At 35.1% G+C, this 25,114-nt stretch overlaps 1 pseudogene; it reads left to right on the forward strand.

The window, feature by feature from the left end:
• LOC109075542 overlaps positions 1-25,114 on the forward strand; it is an 80,524-nt pseudogene that overhangs the window by 39,692 nt on the left and 15,718 nt on the right.

Below are 25,114 nucleotides of genomic sequence, written 5' to 3' on the forward strand. Positions count from 1 at the left end.
AAGATATATGTGTGATTCTTAAGTGAAGTCTCTGTCACTGATCTATATGTCCACGTCCCATTTCCTTTGTGAGCTCAGTATTGAGTTAGAGCTGCTGAAATGTTCTTTCAGGTCTAGCGCTGTCAGTAAATGCTGTCATTTGTCTTCCTAAATTAGAGGTTAAATATTATATGATTCCTTTCAAGCACCTGCAGGCAGATGCATTGAGATGGTCTTTGTGCTTCTAAACCCAATCCCAAAGTAAATCTCTGAGGAAAATGTGATTGCTCACAGATTGGTGATTCTTAACTCAAGTTATTGGAGCATCAACTTTGCATGAGATGTTTCTCCAAAAATAATAGGCACAAATGATACATTGAAGTATCAACTTCATCTTAGATGTTTCTCATCAGATTCCACAAGTGGACATACAGAAAGAGTAGATAGAGAAGATGTGGATTACAGCTCAGATCATTTGGCTTTGGGAGACTTTGATGAGAAATGTTCGAGTTTTTATCAAAACTGACTTTGATAAGTATGGAGAAATTGTTGAGATTTCTTCTAAAGTTTTAGAGGAGCTATAGTCCGAGAAGCAGAAGATATAAGGAAAAGTCTCCATTTGCACTCTATTAAGTCTTGTTGGTGATTTATTTTTTCTCTCCTATAGGTTCAGTCACACTTGATGTTTCTTATTTACAGGGTCAGTCATACTTTCAGACACAATAAAAGGTCTTTATTTGTCAATTGTTGAGAAACAATTAAGATATTATAGAGATCTCATTGGTGGTTTGTCTTTACAAAGAGAATCATTCATGGTTTCAGAACAAGAAAAAGTCTGTTTGCTCTCCGTTTAGTCTCTTTGGGAATTTTCTCTACTACAGATCAGTCACACTTGTAGACACAAGAAAAATCTTGAGTATCTATCCATTTATTAGCGTTACTTTCAATGAGAATCAGTTGAGAGATTGGAGATATTTGTGATTTTTTTTTTTTCTTTCTCAGGATCAGTCACACTTCAGACAGAAGCAAAAGTCTCAATTTGCTCTCAATTCAGTCTGCGATCAGTCACACTTCAGACAGAAGCAAAAGTCTCAATTTTACTCAGAAGACTCAAATTGGTCTTCATTTGAACTCATTGCTGTTTAGGAGAAAACAACTGAGATGATACAGAGACCTCATTTGTTATTTTTTTATTTTTTTCCCCACAAGGAAACTTTGGGACACAAGCAAAAGTCTAAATTTCCTCTTTGTTGTTTAGGAGAAACAATTGAGGCATTACAAAAGATCTCATTTGTGTTGTTTCTTCTCTACAGTGTCAGTTACACTTTTAATCACATTAAGAATTCTCTTTACTATCTAGGAGAAACTGCAGAGATCTCATTGGATGATTGGTCACACTTTTGCAACTATAGCACCCATCTACACCTGATTTCAACCTAAAATGCTGCAACACATCAGACGAGAGCAAAAACGTCCTCACGACCAAGTAAAAGAATAACAAACCACTTCCCGAAAAGAGGACGAACGGCGTAAACCAATTTAAGCCATCATTCCAAATTAAAAAGAAATGTTTGAGGGTATGAACTAAAAAGGGCAGCTACATTTACGTGAGTGAATTGATTTTGTTTTTAATGAGTTTGGTTATTGGTAGGGAGAAGGTGAAAAAAGATGAAAATTGCCGATAGAAGGGCAAGGGTTTTATGTAAATGAATCTGAGAGCTGAAATTAACTCAACCCTCAGGGTGAGTGCGTTATCATTTCGATGCGTCGATGGAACTCCAGGGAATGGCAGGTTAACGTCATAAAACAGCCACCCAGGTTTGAGCCTCGTCAGGCTTTTTAATTTAAAGAATGTTTCTCCGAAGTCATGAATGGGCAGAGAGATTGAGCGTCGTGTTTGTTTGTTCACTTTGTGGACACTCTTCACCGTTCTTTTTACAGCAATGGCTACCTTGCTGGTTGCTAGGATGTTCTAGGTGGTTGCTGGGATTCTTCAGGGAGTTTCTGTTATGTTCTGAGTGGTCGTTCTAAGCAGTTTCCAGGGATTGTTAAGATGTTGATCTGGTGTTGCTAGGATGTTTTAGTGGGTGTTTTTTTGGGGGGGCGGGGGGGGGGGGTGTTCTAATGTGTTGCTAGGGTGTTGTAGGTGGTTGCTAGGATGTTTGAGTGGGTTTCTAAACTGTTTTGGGTTATTACTAGGGGGTTCTAGGGAGTTTCTATGATGTCCTGAGTGGTTTCTTATGTGTTGCTATGGTGTTCTATGTGGTTGCTATGATGTTCTAGCGGGTTTTGAGTGGTTGCTAGTGGGTTATATGGAGTTTAATTACATTCTAGATGGATTCAAGGCTGTTCTAGGGAGTTTTTATGCTGTTTTGTGTGGTAGTTGTTTTTTTATTGTGTTTTGATGGTTGCTGTGGTGTTCTAGTGAGTTTATCTGATGTTATGGGTTGTTAGGGTTTTTCTATGATGTTCTAGTAGATTTACATGTTGTTTTGAATGTTTGCTAGGGGGTTTAGTGAGTTTCTATTTTCTGGAGGTTGTTAGAGTGTTGCTCGAATGTTTTATTAGATTTCTGTGTTGTTTTGCGATTGTTCGAGGAATTGTGCCAATGTGTTCTGGCTGGTTGCTAGGGTGTTCTAGGGAGTTTCTATGATGCTCTGGGTGGTTTCTAGGGTGTTGCTAGAATGTTTCATTGGATTTCTGTGATATTTTGTTCAAAAACAAAAAAAATGTTCAAAGGGGTTTCTATGATGTTTTGAGTAGCTGTTTCTATGGTGTTTCTGGGGGTTGCTAGGATGTTCCTCGGGTGTAGCCGGGATGTTTTAGTAGGTGTTTATGTTTTTGGGTGGTTTCTAGGGTGTTCTAGGTGGTTGCTACAATGTTCTAGTGAGTTTTGCGGTGTCCTGTGTGTCTAATGCATATGAGCAATAGTAATAGTGATGCAATTAGCAAGCACTACTAATTAACCTCACTTTTATATTTTCCTGATAACTGAACTTTGCATTTTATTATTTGTCCTAATTCAAACTCTTTCTTTTTCCAGCAATGGCCACCTGGTTACCAGTGTTCTTACTGGTGCTACAAGTAACCACTGCGTTCTCTGAAGACCCCAGACTGGAGTTTTCCACGGACACACCCATCAATAACGTGGCAAAGGACCCACAGACCGGTCGTGTTTACCTGGGTGCTGTCAATGCCATTTATCAGTTGAACTCTTCATTGCACCTTGAGGCCAGAGCTGAAACAGGGCCCAAGAAAGATGCGAGGGGTTGCACCCCTCCAGTGTCTACTTGCCAGGACCTGAAAGACACCAACAACACCAATAAACTCTTGCTGGTTCATTCGGCTAATGGGTCACTGATAGTCTGTGGGAGTTTGTACCGAGGAATCTGCTCTCTGCTCAACCTCACCAATGTCAAAGAGCAGATATACTACAGCGACAGCAAAGGGGAGCGGACCTACGCCACCAGCACTGAAGAGCACGTTTCCGTGGTAGGAGTCATGGCCACCCTTGAAATTGATGATAAACCGTTCAGTGTCTTTTTAGTTGGGAAGGGCTATGGAAGCATGGACAGCTCAAAACTCATCAGCACCAGAATCGTGCAGAACTACCGCGACTGGGTCGTGTTCGAGAGCATCATCGAGGCGTCTACAGTCCAGGCGGTTCCCTTCGTGCCCAAGTACCTGCACGACTTCCGCTTCGCCTTCAAAAATGACAACTTCGTCTACTTCCTCTTTTCACGCACTCTCGGTGGAACGGACAACAAGAACTTTACTTTCGTTTCGCGCCTCTGCGAAAACGACAATCACTATTATTCGTACACGGAGCTTCAGCTTAGTTGCGGTCTGAAGAATCGCTACAACAAAGTCCAGGCTGCGTATTTGACAGAACCGGGGAAAGAGCTAGCACAGGCCATTACTGAATCCGGAGAGTATGGGAATGTCCGGGAGTGGGATAAAGTCTTGTTTGTGGTCGCTAGCTCAGAGGAAGGGACCACCGAATCAGCTCTGTGTATGTATCCCCTTAAAAACATCAACCAGAAACTCTTGGCCATCGTTACTGCTTGCTACACGGACAATGGCAAGATTGATGACAGATTAGTTGTGGAGAGTCCCTACACGTCCAGTAAAGATGATCCATGTGTCAAACACAGTGTAAGTAGCAGCTTTTCATTACATTGATCAATGACACAAAGTGTAAAATGTATTTCTTGCTAGTTTAACAACTGACAATGCTTAGCATTTTCTGGACCCAACAATTTGTTTATTATGAGCCTCTACCAAAGGTTTTAAATGTCCATAATTGTATGAAGTAGTTTTTTTCTGCACTGACATGGTCATTTACACAGAAATAAAGGGTTTTACCCACATACAGGTACATATCTCTATTAGATAATGTCACATATAAATTTTATAAGAAAATATGCTTGCTTACCTGTATTTTATGTTTTCGTTTAATGAAAAAATATTTTAAAAATAGTTATATCTAATCATTTAATTTTATACTATATATATATATATATATATATGTGTATATGTGTGTATATATATATATATAATTATTATTTTTTTATAAATAGTTGATTTGATCTATTGATCAAGCCTTTTGAAACAAATGCTTTCTTTTTTTTAAATGTTCATGAAAACAGACTCTATATTTTTGAGAGATTTCATTGCTGCTTGCAATAGTTAAAATAGTGGGTTTTGGGAAAACTGCAGCAAGAATTAATGATTTCTATGTGCTTAACATACAGCACCCGAAGGGTAGAGACGTACAAAATGTGCTCTTTTGTAACCCATTTAACTTCTGTGATGCAATGAAAGAAGATGCATGGAAAAATGTAGATTAGTTGGAGCAAGTTATTATATTTTGTTGAAAGTCGAGTAGCATGTAAATAGTACATTTTGATTTCATATTTATGTTAGTGTCTGATTCCCTCAACTCTTTGTTATCTTGCAGAAAGACATTGTGAACCAGTATAAGTGTGGAGCCGATTTTCTCCCATCTCCGTTGGCCAGTCGACAGGAGTTTGCCTTGAAGGCCAATCCGGTCTTCATCAGGCAGAACCTGCTGACTGCAGTGGCCGTGGCTGTCGAGAATGATCACACTGTTGCTTTTCTGGGACACAATGCCGGAGAGGTGATCAAGGTGAGATAAGCTGTGTTAAATTAAAAAAACTACATTCACATGGTGCTCAAACCCACATCCAGAGGTGCTATAGCCCATAGCGTTGAGGTGCACCACTTTGTGGGAATATAAGTGGGAATGTATTCATAGTTATATAAGAATAACACTACAGAATGACATTTATATGTGAACTGTAAACAACTGGTTTATTGGAATAGTCCATGTACCATGTGCTCACCCTGGTGTTGTTTCAAATCTGAATGAGTTTTCTTCTCTGTAAATTTGCCCATATTATGCCATTTTTAATATTCCTAATATTGTTTTGGGAGTCTCCTACAATAGGATTACATTCATGCAAGGTCAAAGTTTTTTTTTTTTTTTTTTTTTTTTGTCAAAGGTCAAGTTTTTTTTTTGTCAAAATATGCGTTACATATCACCTAATTTTTTTAAAATTCTCAAACGATTCATTCAAAGCAGTTCTAAAATTCAGTCTCTCTAAGCCCCTCCTTTTCATGAGCCTACTCTACTTTGATTGGTCAGATGGCCTAGTCTGTTGTAATTGGTCTACTGTGTACAGTGTGTGTCGGAAACGATATGCCCATTGCCAAAGTTTCTTTTTTTGAGTGCCCGATAGAAAATGTAAACATCTATTATTTATCATACTTACAGGTTGTGATTCAGTGGATCCAGCTGGTCCAAATAATCTGGGTACTGATTCATCTTTCAAGAGCGAGCGTTTTGTGAATCCCACATTGAACTCCCAGAGATTAGAGAAGCAGTCGGCAGTAAAATGATGAGAACACAAAAAAGATTGGGGTTGTACTGCTGTGAATTTTAACCACTGATTCTTTGCAGCCTCATCTTTCGGATGTGAAAATAAAACGAATTTACTTTCACAGCGTAGGACACAGCATCTTCTCAACATGATGTTAACCACATGAACAAGCTACAGTGTTTGAGGGCAGGTCAAGTTGTTCATGGCTGGCCAATGTAGAGCATAGATGGGCATTATGCAAATATTACACAATGCATGAAAGGCAATATTCGAAATGGCGCAATGGGGGCACTTTAATACTTTTGAATACAATGATATTGAATGAGAATAACTGTTGCCAAGCTTTAAAATGATTACAAAAAAACATCATAAAACTGTTATAAAAGTTGTCCATGTGACTTACAGTATGCACTATATTCTCAAGTCTTCTGGAGTCATATAATAGTATTTTTGTGAGGAAGAGATCAATATTTAAGTCATTATTGAGTGGAAATCTTCTCCTTTGTTCATCCTGGAAGTATATTAGCAAAGTGAATGATTCTTTTGAGTCTGAGCTTTTCAGTGAGTCACTTGATGCCCTTCACAGAACTACTCTAAGTGATTCATTAATGAATTAAACTGATTCACTTCTCGGGTTCAACTGATTATCAGTGAAAAGTACTTTTTTTGTTTTTTACACAAAGGTATGACTTCAGAATGCAAACATAGTGCAAAAGTCATACTACATTTATAATTTTATGACAACTTAGTGTCTTTTTGAAGCTTGAAAGCACATCGGTTCATTTATTATTACATGGAAAAGAACGACCAGCACAGTATTCAAAATTTCTCCTTTCAGTTTTTCAAAAAAGAAAGTCATACTTGTTTGAAACAACATGAAGATAAGTAAATGACACAACGCTCATTTTTGAGTGAAGTAACCCTTTAACTAACTTTCCCTCAATTTAAAAATAACCCAAAAATTGACAGCCCGTTGGAGGACGGCGAAAGAGAGGCCTTGTTAAGGAAATGTTGAGGAAACGAGCATCTCTAGAAATTTGAGACAACCAATTAGTGAACCGCTACAACCAGCTAGCTACCTGGTGTCACACACCTGATTTAGCATGCGCGTCACAAAGCTGGAGTTTAGGCTTTGGCAGGTGAGGGAATTGGAGGGTGAACGTGGCGAATCTCTGACAGAGGGATAAAAGAGAAAAAGATATTACTGTCACCGAAGCGAGACACAACTAAACACGTTAGACGATATATTAGAAATAATGAACCTCTCGCTCCACGTGAGTCCGATTCGTACGTCCCAATAAAAAGGCTTTGTTAGAGCTGATTATTTGTAGGATAGACAGATGAAATTGAGCGATAGATGGATAAAAACAGTCCAGATCGAGGTTTCTGTGAGTTTCCTGCAAACGGAGCCACAGTTTTATGGTCATTATGTGGCTTGTAGGCTATTAGTTGAGGGTTGACACGTTGTCAGGTGCGGCTCAGGTGCGTGGGACACGCTGAGGGGGCTTTGTGTGGTCCGTAAATATGACAGATGTGTCCTGTCCTGTGCTCGACTGTTTAATTGCGGGTTTCTCTGTGTCTATTGTTCTTTCTCTACCCAGGTACATTTGTCAAGCCATCCAGAGGCGTACAACCCCGGTCCGGGTTACAAAACCAGCGGCTATGTAAATAAGAACCTTTTCTTTGACAAAACCCAGGCGCACTTGTACATCACCACAGAGAAAAAGGTACGGGGCTGGAGTCATTTATAATAGATGGTGACTATCACCTCCTCGACCTCAGGAAACGCATGATTGCGACTATTCCAGCGGCTTTTATTGTTACGGCTCCTGCTGGTGCTGAAATATACATTATTATTTTTTAAAGGCATCAATATAGTGTACGTCTTGCTGAGCTTATGACCTTACAGTGGTGTAATTGCAGTGTTTACAAGGCGGTGATGTATTGAAATCCTTCATGCTTTGCTTTTTTTTGTCTTCTCTGTAATTTTCTGCAATTGATTCCGCTTGAACTGAGTAGCATTCAGGCTTCGTTTAGATCAGTTCATTTCAGTATAAACTTATTTACTTTTCAAAAAACTACTTTGTATGGTTTTGACAATTGTCTCTTTGGGACCTTTTAAAATCTACTGAATTGTGACTGCTTTTGCATTGCATGCTTTAGATACACTCTAATGAGTGCAACTTTATTTGAATCTTGTTATTATTTTGTGGTCGTGCAGATCACAAAGGTGCCCGTACAGGCCTGCCATCTGAAGTCAGACTGCCAGTCCTGCGTCGCTCAGAGAGATCCGTACTGTGGCTGGTGTGTCCTGGAGGGAAGGTACCCATATGTTTTCAAGTTAAAATTGTGCATATGTCTAAGTTTTATTAAGTTTGAAACCATCCTCTGTTTCCACTAAAGTGTGTGTGTGTGTGCAAAATAATATATTTAAATATATTTTATTTATTTATAAGTGTATTCAAATCTTTTTATTTTCTTAAATTTATTGTGTATTATATTTATATAGTATTAATATATTAAATACTATATAAATATTCTTTAATTAGAATTATATTTGAAAGATTGAATTTATAGTGTTATATTTATATATTAGTTGTATATACTATGTTGTACATTTTTTATGTTTTTAAGCTAAAAAAAAAAAATAAAACGAACACAAATAATACTTATTTAGTTTTATTTTTTCATTTTTAATGCTTATTTAGATTTTTTTTCTTTATATAAGTAAATTGAATTGTTGACAGTGCTTTATTAATTTATTATTTTATATTTAAATACACTTTTTATTTTCTTACATTTTTGTGTTATATTTTTATAGTATTTATATATAACATACTACATATATATTATTTAATTAGAATTACATTTTAATTTTTATGTATTATTTTATATTTGAAGTTATTTATTTGTATATTTTAATGCATTTTTAAATTTTTGACCATTTTGACCATTACTTATATATATTTACATACACTTTTGCATTACTGTGTGTCTATTTTAAATGTAAACTGTTTGCATTTTTGATAACATTTTTTTATTATTATATGTAGATTATTATTTTAAATTTGAACCAATTGAATGCATGATTTTTATTGTATTGTTTATTATTTACAGAATGCAAAATTGCAATGTAAAGACACAATCATCATGTTTTCCCTGAACATAAGTGATATTTTGTATTTTATAATATTGTTGTATTTAATTGCATGAGGAGTGTTATGTTCTAATGCGTTATTGATTGCGTAGATGCACCAGGAGATCGGAGTGCAGTCGCGCGGAGGAAAAGAACGGTTGGCTGTGGAGTCCAAACCAACAGTGTGTGAAAATCGTCTCTTTCCATCCGCCAAATCTCAGCTGCTTGAAGTCCCAGCAGGTACCAGGCTGAGTGTCGCGGACACAATTACCAGAGTCTTATTTTTAAACCAGACTGCTCAGCGCTGATTATGAGAAAAGCTGAGCACGACTCCCACACAATGAGGCCATATTGGTGAACAGACGGTGAAAACACAATGGGCGCTGATGGCGTGTTTAGAATGCTGTTGTAAAGGTGCTGCTGTTGTGTTCTGCGCTTCAATGCAATACGTTCTCTGATTACAGAATGTGTGTATTTAGAGGATGCTTATAGCTGTTTTCTGGAGAGAAATGTTTAAAAGTTATTTGTTCAAGGACATTCTTATGAAATCTCAATGATTCAGACGAAGTTTGGAAATCTTGTGGTGGAGCCATAGCCTGGTGGTTCCACCTAAACATGATAAACATCATCATAAATCCATCATTTTTGCATTGAATTGCATGGAACAAACCCAAACCAGTCATCTCCTTGTACTCTGTATATATGTAGTAGTTTCAAAGATTTCTGATTGAAGTTATGGAGTGTTTTGCTCCTTTCTCTCATATCATCACAAGTGTGTGAGTTCATAGTTTGTAAAATGTCCCTCAGGTTGAGATAAACGTGCGATCACTGCCGATCCTCCGAGATTCAGACCGGATCCTCTGCACCTTCGGCTCTTATCAGAGCAACGCCAGGATGGTGGACGGCCGAATCAGTTGCCGCTTACCTGAGCAGCATCTTATACCGCCGACACCTGCCCACCAAGGTACGTCACTCACAACACAGCACACGTAATATGTGTGTCAGACTCTCTAAAATGTTGACTGAATGCACTGTTTCTAAGTACCCTAGCCCTGATGAAGGGCTGACTGTTCCTGAAAGCTTCTCATTTTATGTCTGAATTATTTATTATTTTGAATTACATTTGAATTTCATTTTTCATTAAATTATTTAATAAATATTTGTTAAATATATATTTTTATTATTATTTTATTTATTGTTTGTCTACACGTAGCAATCCAGTTATGTTCTAGAATTATGTGGCATTTAAAGCAATAGTTTAAATTTAATTTAATTATTAAATAAATTATTAAATATTAAATATGTTCTATTATTATTTGCATTTATAATAAATAATACATGTTATTATAATTTAAATTAATGAAAGCAATAATGTATTGTTAATAATAAGTAAATTGTAATATTTATCTTATTATTTTTGTTTAAATGTTTTATTAATTTTTTTAAATAATAATTATTATTATTATTATTAATATTATTAGAATTCATATAATGTAGCAGTCCAGTTCTTAAAATGGTCCAGAATGATGTGGAGTTATAGCTATAGTCTAAATTAAATAATTAAAGTAGTATTTTAAGTAATGTTATGTAATAAAAAGTGTATTTTATTTTATTATAAAATGTCATTTATAAATACAAGAAAATTGTTATATTAAAGTAAAATGTATTTTAATATTTAATTGGTTTTTATTAATTATTTTATTTATTTTATGATTTACATGCTATTTCAAATGTATATTTTGTTATTATTGTGACACCCAAAAGGAGAAATTTCACACTGGTTTTCAACAGTTCATGACCACATCTGTCCAAGCTACAAAAAGGGCAACAACAAAAAAATCACCGTAAAAGACGTCAATCTGACTAATCTTCTCCTCCATTAGCTGTTAAGTTGAAACTTGTCTAATTTGTGAAGAAATTGTTCTTTTGAGTTGATTCTTTCCACTGAATCACTTGATTTGGTTTAACAATCAGACAAATCCAATTCTATCTTTAATTTGCTTTGTTAAAGGGATACTCCACCCCAAAATGAACATTTTGTCATTAATCACTTACCCCCATGTTGTTCAAAGCCCGTAAAAGCTTTGTTCTTCTTCGGAACACAATTTTAAGATATTTTGGATGAAAACCGGGAGGCCTGTGACTGTCCCATAGACTGCCAAGTAAATAACAGTGTCAAGGTTCAGAAAAGTTATGAAAGTCCTGTCAGAATACTACATCTACCATCAGACGTGCAATCTGTGTTATATGAAGCAACGGGAACACTTTTTGTAAGCGAAGAAAACAAAAATAACGACTTTATTCAACAATTCCTTTGTCAGCGGTCTCCTCTGTGTCTCTCCATATCACTGTATGCTGCGTATGCTCTTCTGTGTCATCCACGCCACAAGGATGCGCTGTTTCTACGTGTATTTAGCTTTGATTTGACAGAAAACAGCGCATCCTTGTGGCGTGGATGATACAGAAGAGCATACGCAGCATACGGTGATATGGAGAGACACAGAGGAATCGTTAGCCATTATTTTTGTTTAATTCACTTACAAAAAGTGTTCCCGTTGCTTCATATAACCCAGATTGCACGTCTGATGGCAGATGGAGTATTCTGACAATGACTTTCATACCTTTTATGGACCTTGACACTGTTATTTATTTGGCAGTCTATGGGACAGTCACAGGCCTCCTGGTTTTCATACAAATTATCTTAAATTGTGTTCCGAAGACGAACAGAGCTTTTACGAGTTTGGAACGACATGGGGGTAAGTGATTAATGACAAAATTTTCATTTTGGGGTGGAGTATCCCTCTAACTACTTGATGTCCACTTACTGTATAACGTTCATATAACATCTCTTACATCTCTTACTGTCCTGTTTTGCTACTGTATCTTTAAGACTTGATGCTGTGATTGGCTAACCTTCTCCTGACCCTCTCTGTATATCTTTTTTTTGTAGATTTCGTTGCGGTTCCAGTTCACATCTTTGTGAACGGTAGCGTGCGGTTCGCGTCCAGTGAGTACAAGTTCTACAACTGTGCAGCGGCAGTCCGGAAAGCAGAAAATACACCGTACGTTTGCTGTCTGGGCTGCTATTGTCAGCGAGTGTGTGTCTCCGCTTTATGCTGACACCACTGTGTGTATAATGAATACAAGCATCTGTAACGTTGAGGTTTACTCATAAATTGAAACGCATCACTGAAGCTGGAATTGAATTTGATTCTATAGAGACTTTTTTTTCCCTCAAAGAGCAGGAAATTGCTTTCGTTTCTCATTCATTCATCACACATGAAAGTCGATCTCTCATCTCTTTTTTCCCCTTCTCCTTGTGTTTTTAAGAGCTCTGGGACTTTGCTGATGAATGAGTATTATTTGAAGTGCACTGAGACTATATGCTTTTACTACAAACATTTACACACTGATGAAAAATGTAACTAGAACTCTGATTTGAACCTCTGCTTTAATGGCTTGCGTGTTTCTCTGCAGATGCACTTCCTGTGTAAGCAGCGCTTGGGGATGTCAGTGGAACATTGCAGCGCACACCTGCACGGATCTGAGCGATGCGGAAACCGGCGCCAGTATAATCAAACACAGACAGGTACTGAACAGAGAATCCAATGAGCTCACATGCTCCATTTTCTTCCTTTTTATCAGTAATGCAGTTAAACGCCTCACTTAATGTCAGAAAGTTTTTTTTTTGTTTGTTTTTTGTTTTGTAAAGTAGTTAGTACTTTTATTCAGCATGGATGCATTTTATAATGTTACATTATAATGTTCTCTTCTTCTGTTGTGCATTCTTTTATTCATATAATTATTATGAAAAAGGGGGGATTTTAATTTTTGATATCAGGGGTATTTTTTTTTATTTTATTATAGTGGGGGGAAGTAGTTTTTTTATTGAAATAATAATGTATAATGTTCCAGTTTTAACTGTATTTTTGTTCAAATAAATGCAGCTTGAGTGTAAGAGACTTCAAAGATATTAAAAAATAATACCAACCCCTAACTTTTTACTGGTAGTATATGGCACCAGAACATCATAAAATGTGTTTGAAGCATCATATTAAAATCGAAAAATCAACATGAAATGGTGTTCACAACCATTTTACTTCCATAATCAGATGTATGTCACAGAGAAAATATTTATTGAAAAAAGTGGGATTAGTTACTTGAACAGAATTTTTGAAAGGAAACACAAAAATGCACCTCCTCACTAGCCTTGATTTGTTTAAACATGTTTAAACAATTATTGGCTATTTTCCTTGCCAGTGTCGTCCTAATGATGTCATCTGTAATGGAAAGTAATTTATTAATGCACTTGATAACTTTTAAAGGATTGATTCACCCAAAAATTGGGTATCTAAGATGTAGATGAGTTTGTTTCTTCATCTGAACAGATTTGGAGAAATTCACTTGCTCACTTGCTCACCAGTGGATCCTTTGCAGTGAATGGGTGCCGTGAGAATGAGAGTCCATGCAGCTGATAAAAACATCACAGTAATCCAGAAGTAATCAACACCACTCCAGTCCATCAGTTAATGTCTTGTGCGTTTGTGAGAAACAAACCCATAATTAAGACATATTTAACTTCAAATTGTTGCTTTCAGCTAAAATACGATTCCATAATAATCCATAATATTGCTTTCTTCAGTGAAAAAAAATAATTTCATCTGAATCAGGAGAGAAATATGCTCAGATCAAGCACCATTTACAAGTGAAAACAACCCTAAACAGTTCTAAATAATGGACTCGTATTTTGTTCAGAAAATGCCTTGATGGATTTGTTTCTTATAAACACAGATATTCCTTAATATCTCACAAGACATTAATTGAAGGACTGGAGTGGTGTGGATTACTTGTGATGTCTTTATCAGCTGTTTGGACTCTCATTCTGACGGCACCCATTCACTGCAGAGCATCCATTGGTGAGCAAGTGATGGAATGCTGAATTTCTCCAAATCTGTTCAGATGAAAAATGGAGTGGTGTAATTTTCAGCAAATTTTTCATTTTTGGGTGTGAACTGTTGTTCTTTAAGACCAAGGAATGTGTATGTGGCAAATAAAAACATCATCTGACTTTTATTCTAACCTTCAACGGCGAGTGTTTTAGCAGTGTTGCAGATGAGGAAGTGGGCTAAAAATGACATGTATGAAAAAGCATGCATTGAGTAAACGTCTCTGTGATGTATGTCTGCTATCAGCACCATTGATTTGGGCCACTTTGATTAGTTTCATGTGATTCTTCTCTTCAAGCACCAGATCCAACTGGTCTAGATGTTATATTTATTTTCTTAAAACCATTTCTTGAAGCACACAGCTGAATCATTATCGATATCCATTGCCAGCAATTTCAGAAATGGCCTCCACACTGTTTGATATTTGCTGCTTCCTGGAACAGCCACACATGGCTGATGAAATGGACACAAAGTAAATGACTTTACTCAGAAAGTTTAAATGCAAAACACATTAGCTGAATCAGCAAAAAATAAAAACAAAAAATGGATGGGAAAAATGGATTTTATGCAATTAGACACAGTCGCCAACGTCAGTGCAGATATATTAGAGTTCAGCTGTAAATAAACTGTTTTATTCATACACATCATCATAGTTAATGAGTTTTTCAGTTTCAATAGATGTTCATTAATTTATGTCAGATGTAAATTTAAAATGGCTCAGAAAATTGCCATAGATTAGTGTGGACTTCAGCAGACTCCGCTTTCCTGAGTTCTCCATCTTCTCTGTGTTCTAGAACAAGAGCTGTCCGCGGTTCGAGAACCCAGATCCCGTCCTTATCCCAGTCGGATACAAAACCCGGATCAGTTTTGAGGGCATCAATCTGGACCCGTACAAGGTGAGTTCTGTTTGCGCTCCTCCTTTTCTCATCAAATGCCACTCTTCAATTTTATCTCGTTTTCTGACTCAATTGTGTAATATATTAAGTAGGGCTTTATAAGTTGGTTAAAATTGTATTTAAATAAACTGCATATGTTTATTAAGTATTGTAAAGCCCAAAGTATACTTCAGCTGTCCGTGTTCTGCAATGGTCCACGGTCCCACGGTTGAGTTTACTTTAAAGTTAGTATACTTTAAAAGCTGCACGAGACGGAGCGGAACTCGGAAAATGAAGTATACCCAGACCTTGAAAAATGTAATATTGGCATACCTAATATTAAGATTGTTTTCAGATATTATATCATTGGCAAATTTTGTTGTTGTTGTTGTTATTATTTGAAGTCAATTTTGTAACTAATTTCATAGTCAGTCTTGGATTAAAGGATGTTTAAATGTTAAATGTTTTCTGGACAGCAAGAGAAAAATACTAATCAAATTTTTTTTTTTTTCAGTGCACTTACAATGCATTCATAATCCATTATAAATCATAATTCACTTTCCTCTAAACAGATCTGTCCAAATGTGTCTTGTGTTTCTTTCCAAATTTGTTCCCTTATCTTCCTCCATCATTTCCTGTCCTCCTTCCTGTGAATAAATGTCTCAAAATGCTTTTTGTTGATGTTTTATGAATTGCGACACTTCAGGGTCGTGATTTCACCATCGGAACAGAGCTGATGAAGTTTGAGGAAGATGTCAAGACAGAGCCGGGACCCTTCTACTCTTTCAGCGGATATGTGGTTAGTTTAGACACAAAAAAAAAAAAAAAAAAAAAAAAAAAAAACACACACACTCCAGGTCTCTCTCTCTCTGCATGTTGCCCAAGGCAGACTGTTGTTCCTCTACTGTAAATCTTTTTATATAAAAAGCTCTTGCTAAATGATACGCAACCAATTGCCATTGTAAGGGACACCTACCTACACCTCAGTGGCTCTTCTGGGAGTTTGAGATTATAGCTCCCCCTGTTGGAAAGCCTCCAGTCTGTAATTCGTCTCTAGTGTTTAATGTGGAGGAGAGAACCGTAGGTGTTGAGCGGCGAGAGCAGCATATACTGTTCGGCTGCTTTTTGACTTCCTGCCAAACTGCCCGTGGATACGGAGAGGAATATTTTTACCTAAGATGAGCTCTTGTCCAAATGAGACTCTCCTGAAAGCTGCTCTGACTCTCCCTCTGATCTGTCTCTTCCAGTTTTCCTTTGATAAAGCTCATGAGACCAACGTTCTGTTCCACGTAAGAGACAAGCACACTGGAAAGAAGATCGACAGCAGTCTTAGCGGTAATCGCTCGATCATTTGCTCACCCTCATGCCATTCCAAACCCATATTACTCTTTCTTCTGTGGAACATAAAAGACGATATTTTGAAGAATGTACTGGTTGCTCTTGCAGTGGACTTACAATGAATGGGGATAGAAGTTTTTAAGCTTCAAAAATGGGCAAAAATGAAGGGATCTGATTTTCATGTTTAACTCAGCGACTCGATTGTCTTGGATTGAGTCAATGAGTTGAACTTGAGAATCCAATCAATTCAGTTTGTGATTGATCATTTGGACTGGTTTTGTGAATCAGATCAACTGATTTACTGAAAAGATTTGACTCAAAAGAATGATTCATTCACAATGTAAATTTAGCTGTTTCTCACTCAAAGCCATTGAATGAGTTTAGAAGTCTTGAATATAGCACACAAGTCATATGAAATATGGTGCTTTTGCATTTTTTTTAAGCTTGTAAGCAACAATCATTATTCATTGTTATTACATGAACAAGTTATTTTAATTGTTTTTTACATAAAAAAATAATATGTATATAGGTCTGTTATAATTTATATTATTTCTGAAAAACATTTTTATTTTTTTCATAATTTATTTTCATATAAATATTATATTATGCAAAAAAGTATTTCAAATTAAAATAAATTCCTACAGGTTTGGTCCGAAATGAGTAAACAAGAACATAAAATTTAGGCAGGTTTAGACTGATTTGGTAAATCACATATATTGATTCATTGAAAAGATTTGACTCAAAACAACGATTCATTCACATTTTGGGCTTCACTACGTCTCGTATTAATTAAACAACTTAAATTCAGTTATTTCTTAGGCAAAGCCATTGAATGACTTTAGAAGACTTTAAATTTAGCACACAAGGTTAATCATTTATTTAAATAAATATTTACTTATATTATGTTTTTTTTTAATAGATATTATTTACTTATGCAAAAAAATAAATGAATAAAATCTACAGGTTTGGACCGACATGAGTAAACAATGACAAAAATTTAAACTGGTTTGTATATCAGATTAATTGAAAAGATTTGACTCAAAAGAATGATTCATTCACAAACTGAGCTTAAAAAGTTCTCATATAACAACTTAAATTCAGTTGTTTCTCACCCAAAGCCACTGAATGACATTAGAAGACCTGACTGTAGTGCACACGTTTATTTATTTATATTATTTACTTATTTATTTATATTATTTATTTAATTATATTATTTACTTATTGCATTATTTATGCAAAAAAAGCCTTTAAAATGAAAATAAACCTAAGCAAGTCCCTCTGGTGGTTTTACTCTGGGTTTGTGTTTCAGTCACTCTGTATAACTGCTCTCTGGGACGTGAAGACTGCAGCCTGTGTAAGAACGCCGACCCCAAATATCAGTGTGTGTGGTGCACGCAGTCCAGCTCGTGTGTGTACGACCAGCTCTGTGCCTCGAAAGAGCCGAAGGAGTGTCCCGACCCCCAGATCACTGACGTGAGTCTCCGCTGATGAGCCGAAACAAGCCAATAACCCGAAAGCTCTGGGTTTTATGAAACATTTTCTAAATTAATGTTATGATTTTCACAATCCTCAGTAGTCAAAACACAGCCCAAGAAAGTTCAAGCAATAATTTATAACTCTTCTTGTTCTCCTTTCCAGCTTTCACAATTTGTGACCCTGGAGCACAAAAGCAGTGTTAAGTCTCTGGGGTATATTTGTAGCAATAGTCAAAAATACATTGTGCGGATCAAAATTATAGATTTTTCTTTTATGCCAAAAATCATTAGGATATTAAGTAAAGATCATGTTCCATGAAGATATTTAGTAAATTTCCTGCTGTAAATATATCAAAACTTAATTTTTGATTAGTAATATGCATTGCTAAGAATTAATTTGGACAACTTTAAAGGCAATTTTCTCAGTATTTAGATTTTTTTGCACCCTCAGATTCCAGATTTTCAAATAGTTGTATCTCAGCCTACAATATTGAATATTGTAATAAACCATACATCAATGGAAAGCTTATTTATTCAGCTTTCAGGTGATGTATAAATCTCAATTTCGAAAAATTGACACTTAAGACTGGTTTTGTGGTCCATGGTCATAATTGAGTAAAAATCAGTAGAAACCTCAGATCATGTTCTGTTCACATGACTGAATTACTGCTGGGAATACATTAGCTTGTTTAGAAATATTCATCTTTTTCTGTTGTTTTAGGGGGATTGGTCATCTGTGTGGTTTTCTCCGAGCGGCTCATAATTCGGGTGTTTTATAATGTATTTCAGATCACGCCGAGATTCGGGCCGCTGGAAGGAGGAATAGCTGTCACGATTAAGGGCTCGAACCTAGGCATTCAGAAGGACGACATTAAAAACATCACAGTGGCTGGAGTGCCGTGCAAACACCTGCGGGAACGATACTCCGTCTCAACCAGGTAACAACACACACAAAACTGAGCCGCTTCACATGAAAAGGTCTGTGACTAAATATATATGTGCATTGTTTTTTTCAACAAGCGCTCAGTAAATTGAGGTGCTTAAACTTCAGATACTGTTTGCTAGTCTCACGAGACAAATAAATAGCAAATATGAAATTACCAGTCATTTCATGTTACAGAAAATACAGTTTAAAACTCTGATTTGTCATGTTATTGCAATAAAAACAATAATACATTATATATATATATATATATAACAAACCTCAAAATTAAAAGGATTGTTTATTCAAATTTAGAATATTAAAATACATAATATTATATAATACAATTAATGAAGTGTTTTGCATAAATATAAATAAAACTGTAAATTAATATATGTTATTATATTAATTAATTAATATTAAATTTATACCTATTTATCTCTTTCTCTCTCTCTCTCTCTCTCTCTCTCTCTATATATATATATATACAGACTAGCTTATTTGGGACCATATATTGATTTATACAGTACTTATAGATAAACTTACCCTAAAAATAAAAATACAATAAAATAATATAATATAAAATAAATCACTATTTTACTGAGGGATATGGACATTTGATGTGTTTAAAACTAGTTTTATGTTATATAATAATTTATCTGTCATGTCTAATAAAATTACAAAAAAATGGGGATTTGTGCCTGTAATGCTTTTAAAATGCTGATCATAACTTTACTCCTGTGAGTCTTCTTGGTCACTGTATTTGTGTGTTTGGTGGCTCAGATACAGGAATAACTAAACAAGTTTGGTTACGTCAATACATCACAACATTTTTCATAAAGTCTCTCATAAAGTGTGTTTGGTGCTGAGCGAGAGCTCTTGTAAAATTAAATCCCTGCTGGACCTGCGCGTGCGGATCTCTGTGGTACCAAATGGCCTGGTTATCAGCAAACGTCCTGTTTGAGAAATCTGGTTCATTCAAAGCTTAATTAAAAAATAATTACCCAGAATTCAAACATGTAAAATGCCCCCAAGAATGATCCAAATAATGCCTTTTAGAATCTGCTCAAGGCGTGCGATTATACTTGAAATATTAAGCATGCACGAGTTTGTCTTTGCGTTTCCTCTTGTAGAACAATGTTAGATTTGTACACGTTTGAAATATGGAGCATGTTGTGTGGATTCGGAGTTGACAATGAGCTTTTCTCACAGGCAATGTCAGGCTTGGCTGAGTCAGTGATTCTACATCAGGCTTTATCAGCTCTGTTGTGAGCGTTCAGCCTGACTGAGTGTTTGTCTGGCTGCTAACAAGTTTGAAAAGGATCTTTCACGGGAGAGTTTGGCTTCCGAATGGTAAATAAGCTCATGGAGAGATCGCTGTCAGAAGAGTCTGTCTGGGGAGGCTGAAGTCCAGGTTTCGGAGTAACAGAGGATTGGTTTTCTGAGTTGCTACATTTCGGCTGTAATGAATCTGGAATCTGTGGGCTCGGGGTTAATTAATAGCATCTGTTCAGCACTGATGTTTTGGGTGTCTGGGCGGGAAATGTTGGTCCAGCACTTATGAATCTGTCTTCTGCACATTTTGACCTGGTCTAGAATCCATTAGTGTTAAAAGAACATTCTGGGTTGAATATAGTGTAAGCTTTATGGACAGCATATGTGGCACGCTGTGTGCGGAAAATTATTCCACCTTGTGCTTCAGTTTGCATAAACTACTGTATAAGATGATCATTTATATGCATGCATAGAATATAGAATTTTTTAATATATTTTTAAAAGTATTAACTTACTATTTTATGTATATTATTTACACACACACACACACACACACACACACACACACATATATATATATATAAACACAATAACAGTTCTATATGTGTATATGCATTTATTTATATGTAAATAATATTAAAATAATATATAATATTTTTTATGTATTTACTTCTTTATTTATATTGTTTGTTAAAACATTTAGTTTTAAGATTTTATTAATATTATTCACACACACACATATGTAAATAATATAAATAATATAATGCAAGTAAATTAATAATTAGTTTATTGAATGTCTAAATGTTTTAATTTATAATTTATGAATAAATGTATTTTATTTATGTAAAAACATTGAATTATCTTTGTATATGTATTTATATGTAAATAATATAAATACAATATATATATATATATATATATATATTAAGATTTGGAATTTTATATAGATTCAGTAGATGTCAATAAATAATATGAAGTGTGTGTGTGTGTGTGTGTGTGTGTGCGTGTGTGTGTGTGTGTGTGTGTGTGTGTGTGTGTGTGTGTGTGTGTGTGTGTTTATATGTATTTATTTAGATTTTTAAATAAAAAGTCATTCATTCAGTCTAAAATGTGTTTTTTATTTATATTATTTACATAAAAAATGAATTAAAACAAAAAAAAAGTTTGCTGGTTTTACAAAAGGCAAGTGTAATTTCAGTTTGTAAAAAGTGATTTTCTTATGAACTTCGTAAACAATATAAATAGTATTTTAGTGATACTCAGAAGCATGTCACAGATGTTGGTAGAACTTCAGTGTCTGGATCTTTTAATGAAAGCCGTTTTCGTGTGTTTGTTTGGATGTGGTGTGTGAAATCGGCTCGGCCAAACTGTACAAAACCGGAGAGGTGGAAATCGAGGTGGGCAGAGGAAAGAAAGGCATATCCACAAAAACGGTCCGCTTCACCTACAGGGTAAGTCACAGATCTGCATTACCCAGCATGCACTGCACACACACACACAGTAATTCAGTGAAACTCTGAAGGTTTGTGTGAGTCCACAGGACCTTCTCTGTGTGTGTGTTATGTATTGCTGGGCTGTTTTGTGTGTGGCCACTGGTCACACGCTCCTGCAGGCCTAATGATTATCAGCTGCTGACGGCTTTAGCAGACTTTATTGCATCAGATTTTCAGGGAGAAAGGCTGTCACAGTCGCTCCCACGGGGAAACTCTAAGGGGATGTGTTTGTTTGGCAGACTGACGGCTCTCGGACAGCGCGCAGATGCATTTCCTGGGATTATGTAATCATTACAATAAAATAGTAATGCATACAGCGTCTTTGTCATTGCTGGGTACTTGCTGTTCTTGTGCACATTACTACTGTAATATTACAATTTATATTAATTATATTACTTATTATTACTTATATTATTTATCTAGTACATACAGTATAATTGTATGTAATTTAATTAATGTAATTATTAAATTAATAAAAATATATATATATTGTTGTAATATATCGTTTTGTAATATTAACTTATAACATGAGTTATAAATATTATAAATAGTGTTCCGTATTCAGTTTAATATTTACTTATGCTGTTTATGTAAAAATATTAGTTATATGTACTGTATGCTGTATTTTGTATAATCAATGTAATTAAATTAATGTAATTATTAAATTAATAAAAATATAAAATGATGTTTTTTATATGTATATATTACATATTTTTATTATATTTTATTATATTTTTATTACTTTAATAATTACATTAATTTAATTACATTGATTATACAAAATACAGTATATATTATATATATATATATATATATATATATCTATATATATAATTTTGTATAACTTTTAAAGTTTAAATAAGAGTGAGTTAGATACACACCTCAACATTTATCTAAACAAGATACAATATTTTATATTTAAAAAAAAATGTAATTTACTTTTTTTTTTATTTATATTATTACTGAGAAAAATACAAATTAAATTCATGAATTAATAAATAATATTGTACAAAAAACATACAGGTGTAATTCAACTTTAAAAAAGGCAAAATATACAATAATACTTTATATGCATATTCCATAAGGAAAATTATTAAGTTTGCACAAAAAAAGAAGAGTAAGAAACCTAGAACTACATTATACAGTTAGTGAACTAAAAATAAATGTGATCTTTGTTTGTGTAGGACCCCGTCGCACAAAGCGTGTCTCCTAATCAAGGTCCTAAAGCAGGAGGAACTGTCCTCACTATCACAGTGGCATATACCTGAACACCCGCTTCAAAAGAAGACCTTCAGGTCATGGTGGACAATGTACCCTGCAGGAGTGTGAGTGCATCATGGGAAATGTCGTTTTCTGTCATTTTGATTAGATTTGCCCCCTTTTGGTTGATTTTTGTGCTCTTCCTCTGTGTTAGTGAGAGCTTTGGAGAGCAGATCACCTGTAAACTGTCCTGAGTATCGGGGCGAGACGGGTTCATCGGGCTCACCTCCCTTCACAATTCATCGGCTCACCTCCCCTGTGAGCCTTTCAGTTCGCCACAATTCAAATATAGGGGCGAGACGGCATCGGGTCAACATCACCACAACCACCATCAAGACGTGGCCTTTCAGTTCTCCAGCCAACCCCTCGGTGTCCAGACCATCAACCCCAGGAGCAGCTTCATCTGGTCAGTTCTGTTTGCCAGAAAAGATGCCATCCAATCCATGCAATAATGTCCTTGCCCACACAGCCGTTACATCTTTACTGATTTATACACTGATGAATACTGCTTTTTTGCAAGACATTATTGAAATACTATTACATATATTATTATTAGTACATGTATTATTTTGTACATACGTACAAGATCATTTATTTTAGATTATTAATATAAAAATGCATCTAGTGTTGTATGTATATTTATAAAAATGTGTTATAAAATAAGCATGTGTTATATTTTTATATATATATTTTTATTATTTTTTTTTATTTTTTATATATTTTATGTATATTTTGCATATTTCATTATATTGCATCATACTGTATATTTTATTAACCTGTATAACTTTTATAAAATTTATTAATTTTTATAAATATTTTATATATATAGATTTATATGAATAATTAAATTGTATATATGATGCAATATTTTAGTTTATTATTATTTGTATGTTAATGTTACAATTTTTCTATTTTTAAATATATATTTAAACTATATATTAACATATATTATGTATATGTATAATATATATGTGTTTTAAATGTATATTTATGTATTATTCTATATATGATATATATATTATTATTATATATGTATGTATTTGAAAATTTAAACAATATTTTTTAAATATCGTATTATGAACTTGTGTGTATGTATATATGATAAAATGTTTTATAAATGTATTGTATATTGACTATATTTGATATTGTGTGTGTGTGTGTGTGTGTGTGTGTGTGTGTGTGTGTGTGTGTGTGTGTATCAACTTGTATAACACCTTATAAGGTTCATATACATAGTGTAGTTTTCAAATAATTTTGTATATTTAATTTTATAATTTTATATTTATTTATTTATATTATAGAAAATAATATATAGGGACAAACCTCAACATTATGTAAAACATATTATTTTATTTTATATATGTATTATTTATTATACACTGCCCTTCAGCGCAATGTTACATCAATCTAAATTAAATATATATATATATATCATTGTGTTATGACTGTGTGTATGTTTCAGTGGTGGCAGACAAATCATGGTGGTGGGCTCTGGATTTGACCTGGTCCAGAAGGCTACCATCAAGGTGGTGGCGTCAGCTGGAGAGTGGTCCGGTCAGGCCGTCCTAGAGGAGGTGAGAGAAACACCAACCCTGATCTCCTGCAGCTCTCGAGGGAAACATTACTTGCTGTTTGTTTTTTGTTTCATCTGTTCCTCTCGCTGTTAGGTTTCCATCGTGCATGAGTCGCTCGGCTCCTGATTGAAACAACGAGAGCTGCTCCGGTCCGAAGCGCTCAACGAGACGGAGATTAAACGAGCGTTTATCGCATGAAAAACTTGATGAACGCTTCATTTCATCTCCCTTATCTGAGGAGAAGCCTTTGTACTCCAGCCCTTTCTTCAGCGTTCTCACTGCTTCCATCACTCTTTGCTCCATCTGTCTATCTATCAGATTTTCCGCCCCCACTTTTAGGGACTTTTGCTGCTCCCCCTCAGAATATCAATAGATTTCCCAGCCGCAGTGAAATCTGTTCTTCTGTTTTGCTGTCTGAGAATGTTCGGTCCATCTCAGGGTTGGACATTAACAGGGGCTTGTGGGTGTGGGAATGAAAAATGAAATTCAAGTTATTGATATTGCACATTTACAATTAATCTATTATTTGTTGTTGCTGTGTGGATGTGAATGTGAAGTGGAAAGTTAGAGTTATTGTATTTAATTTTTGTATGTGAATCAGATTGCATGTTGTTTTGGCATTGTTGAGCCTTACAACCAATCACACACGTTTCTGTTGAGTTTATGAATGCAATGGCCAATCAGTGGTGTTTATATTTATATTATATTATATCTGGTTGTGCATCCAAAATCACAAACTTTCTGAGCAGGTACTACATTTAATTAGAATTTATTTCACATCAGTTAAAAAAAGTATGTTCTATACAGTATGATAATGGGTAGTAGGAAGGAAATTCAGAGGTACTAGATTCACCATGTTGCGTCGCTTCACTTCCGTTCATAAATCCTCTCCCGTGGCCTCATGGGAAAGTAAAGTGTCCATTGTTTGTGCACTTCAG

The sequence above is a fragment of the Cyprinus carpio genome, chromosome A25, assembly GCF_018340385.1.
Source record: "Cyprinus carpio isolate SPL01 chromosome A25, ASM1834038v1, whole genome shotgun sequence".
Taxonomy (NCBI): Eukaryota; Metazoa; Chordata; class Actinopteri; order Cypriniformes; family Cyprinidae; genus Cyprinus; species Cyprinus carpio.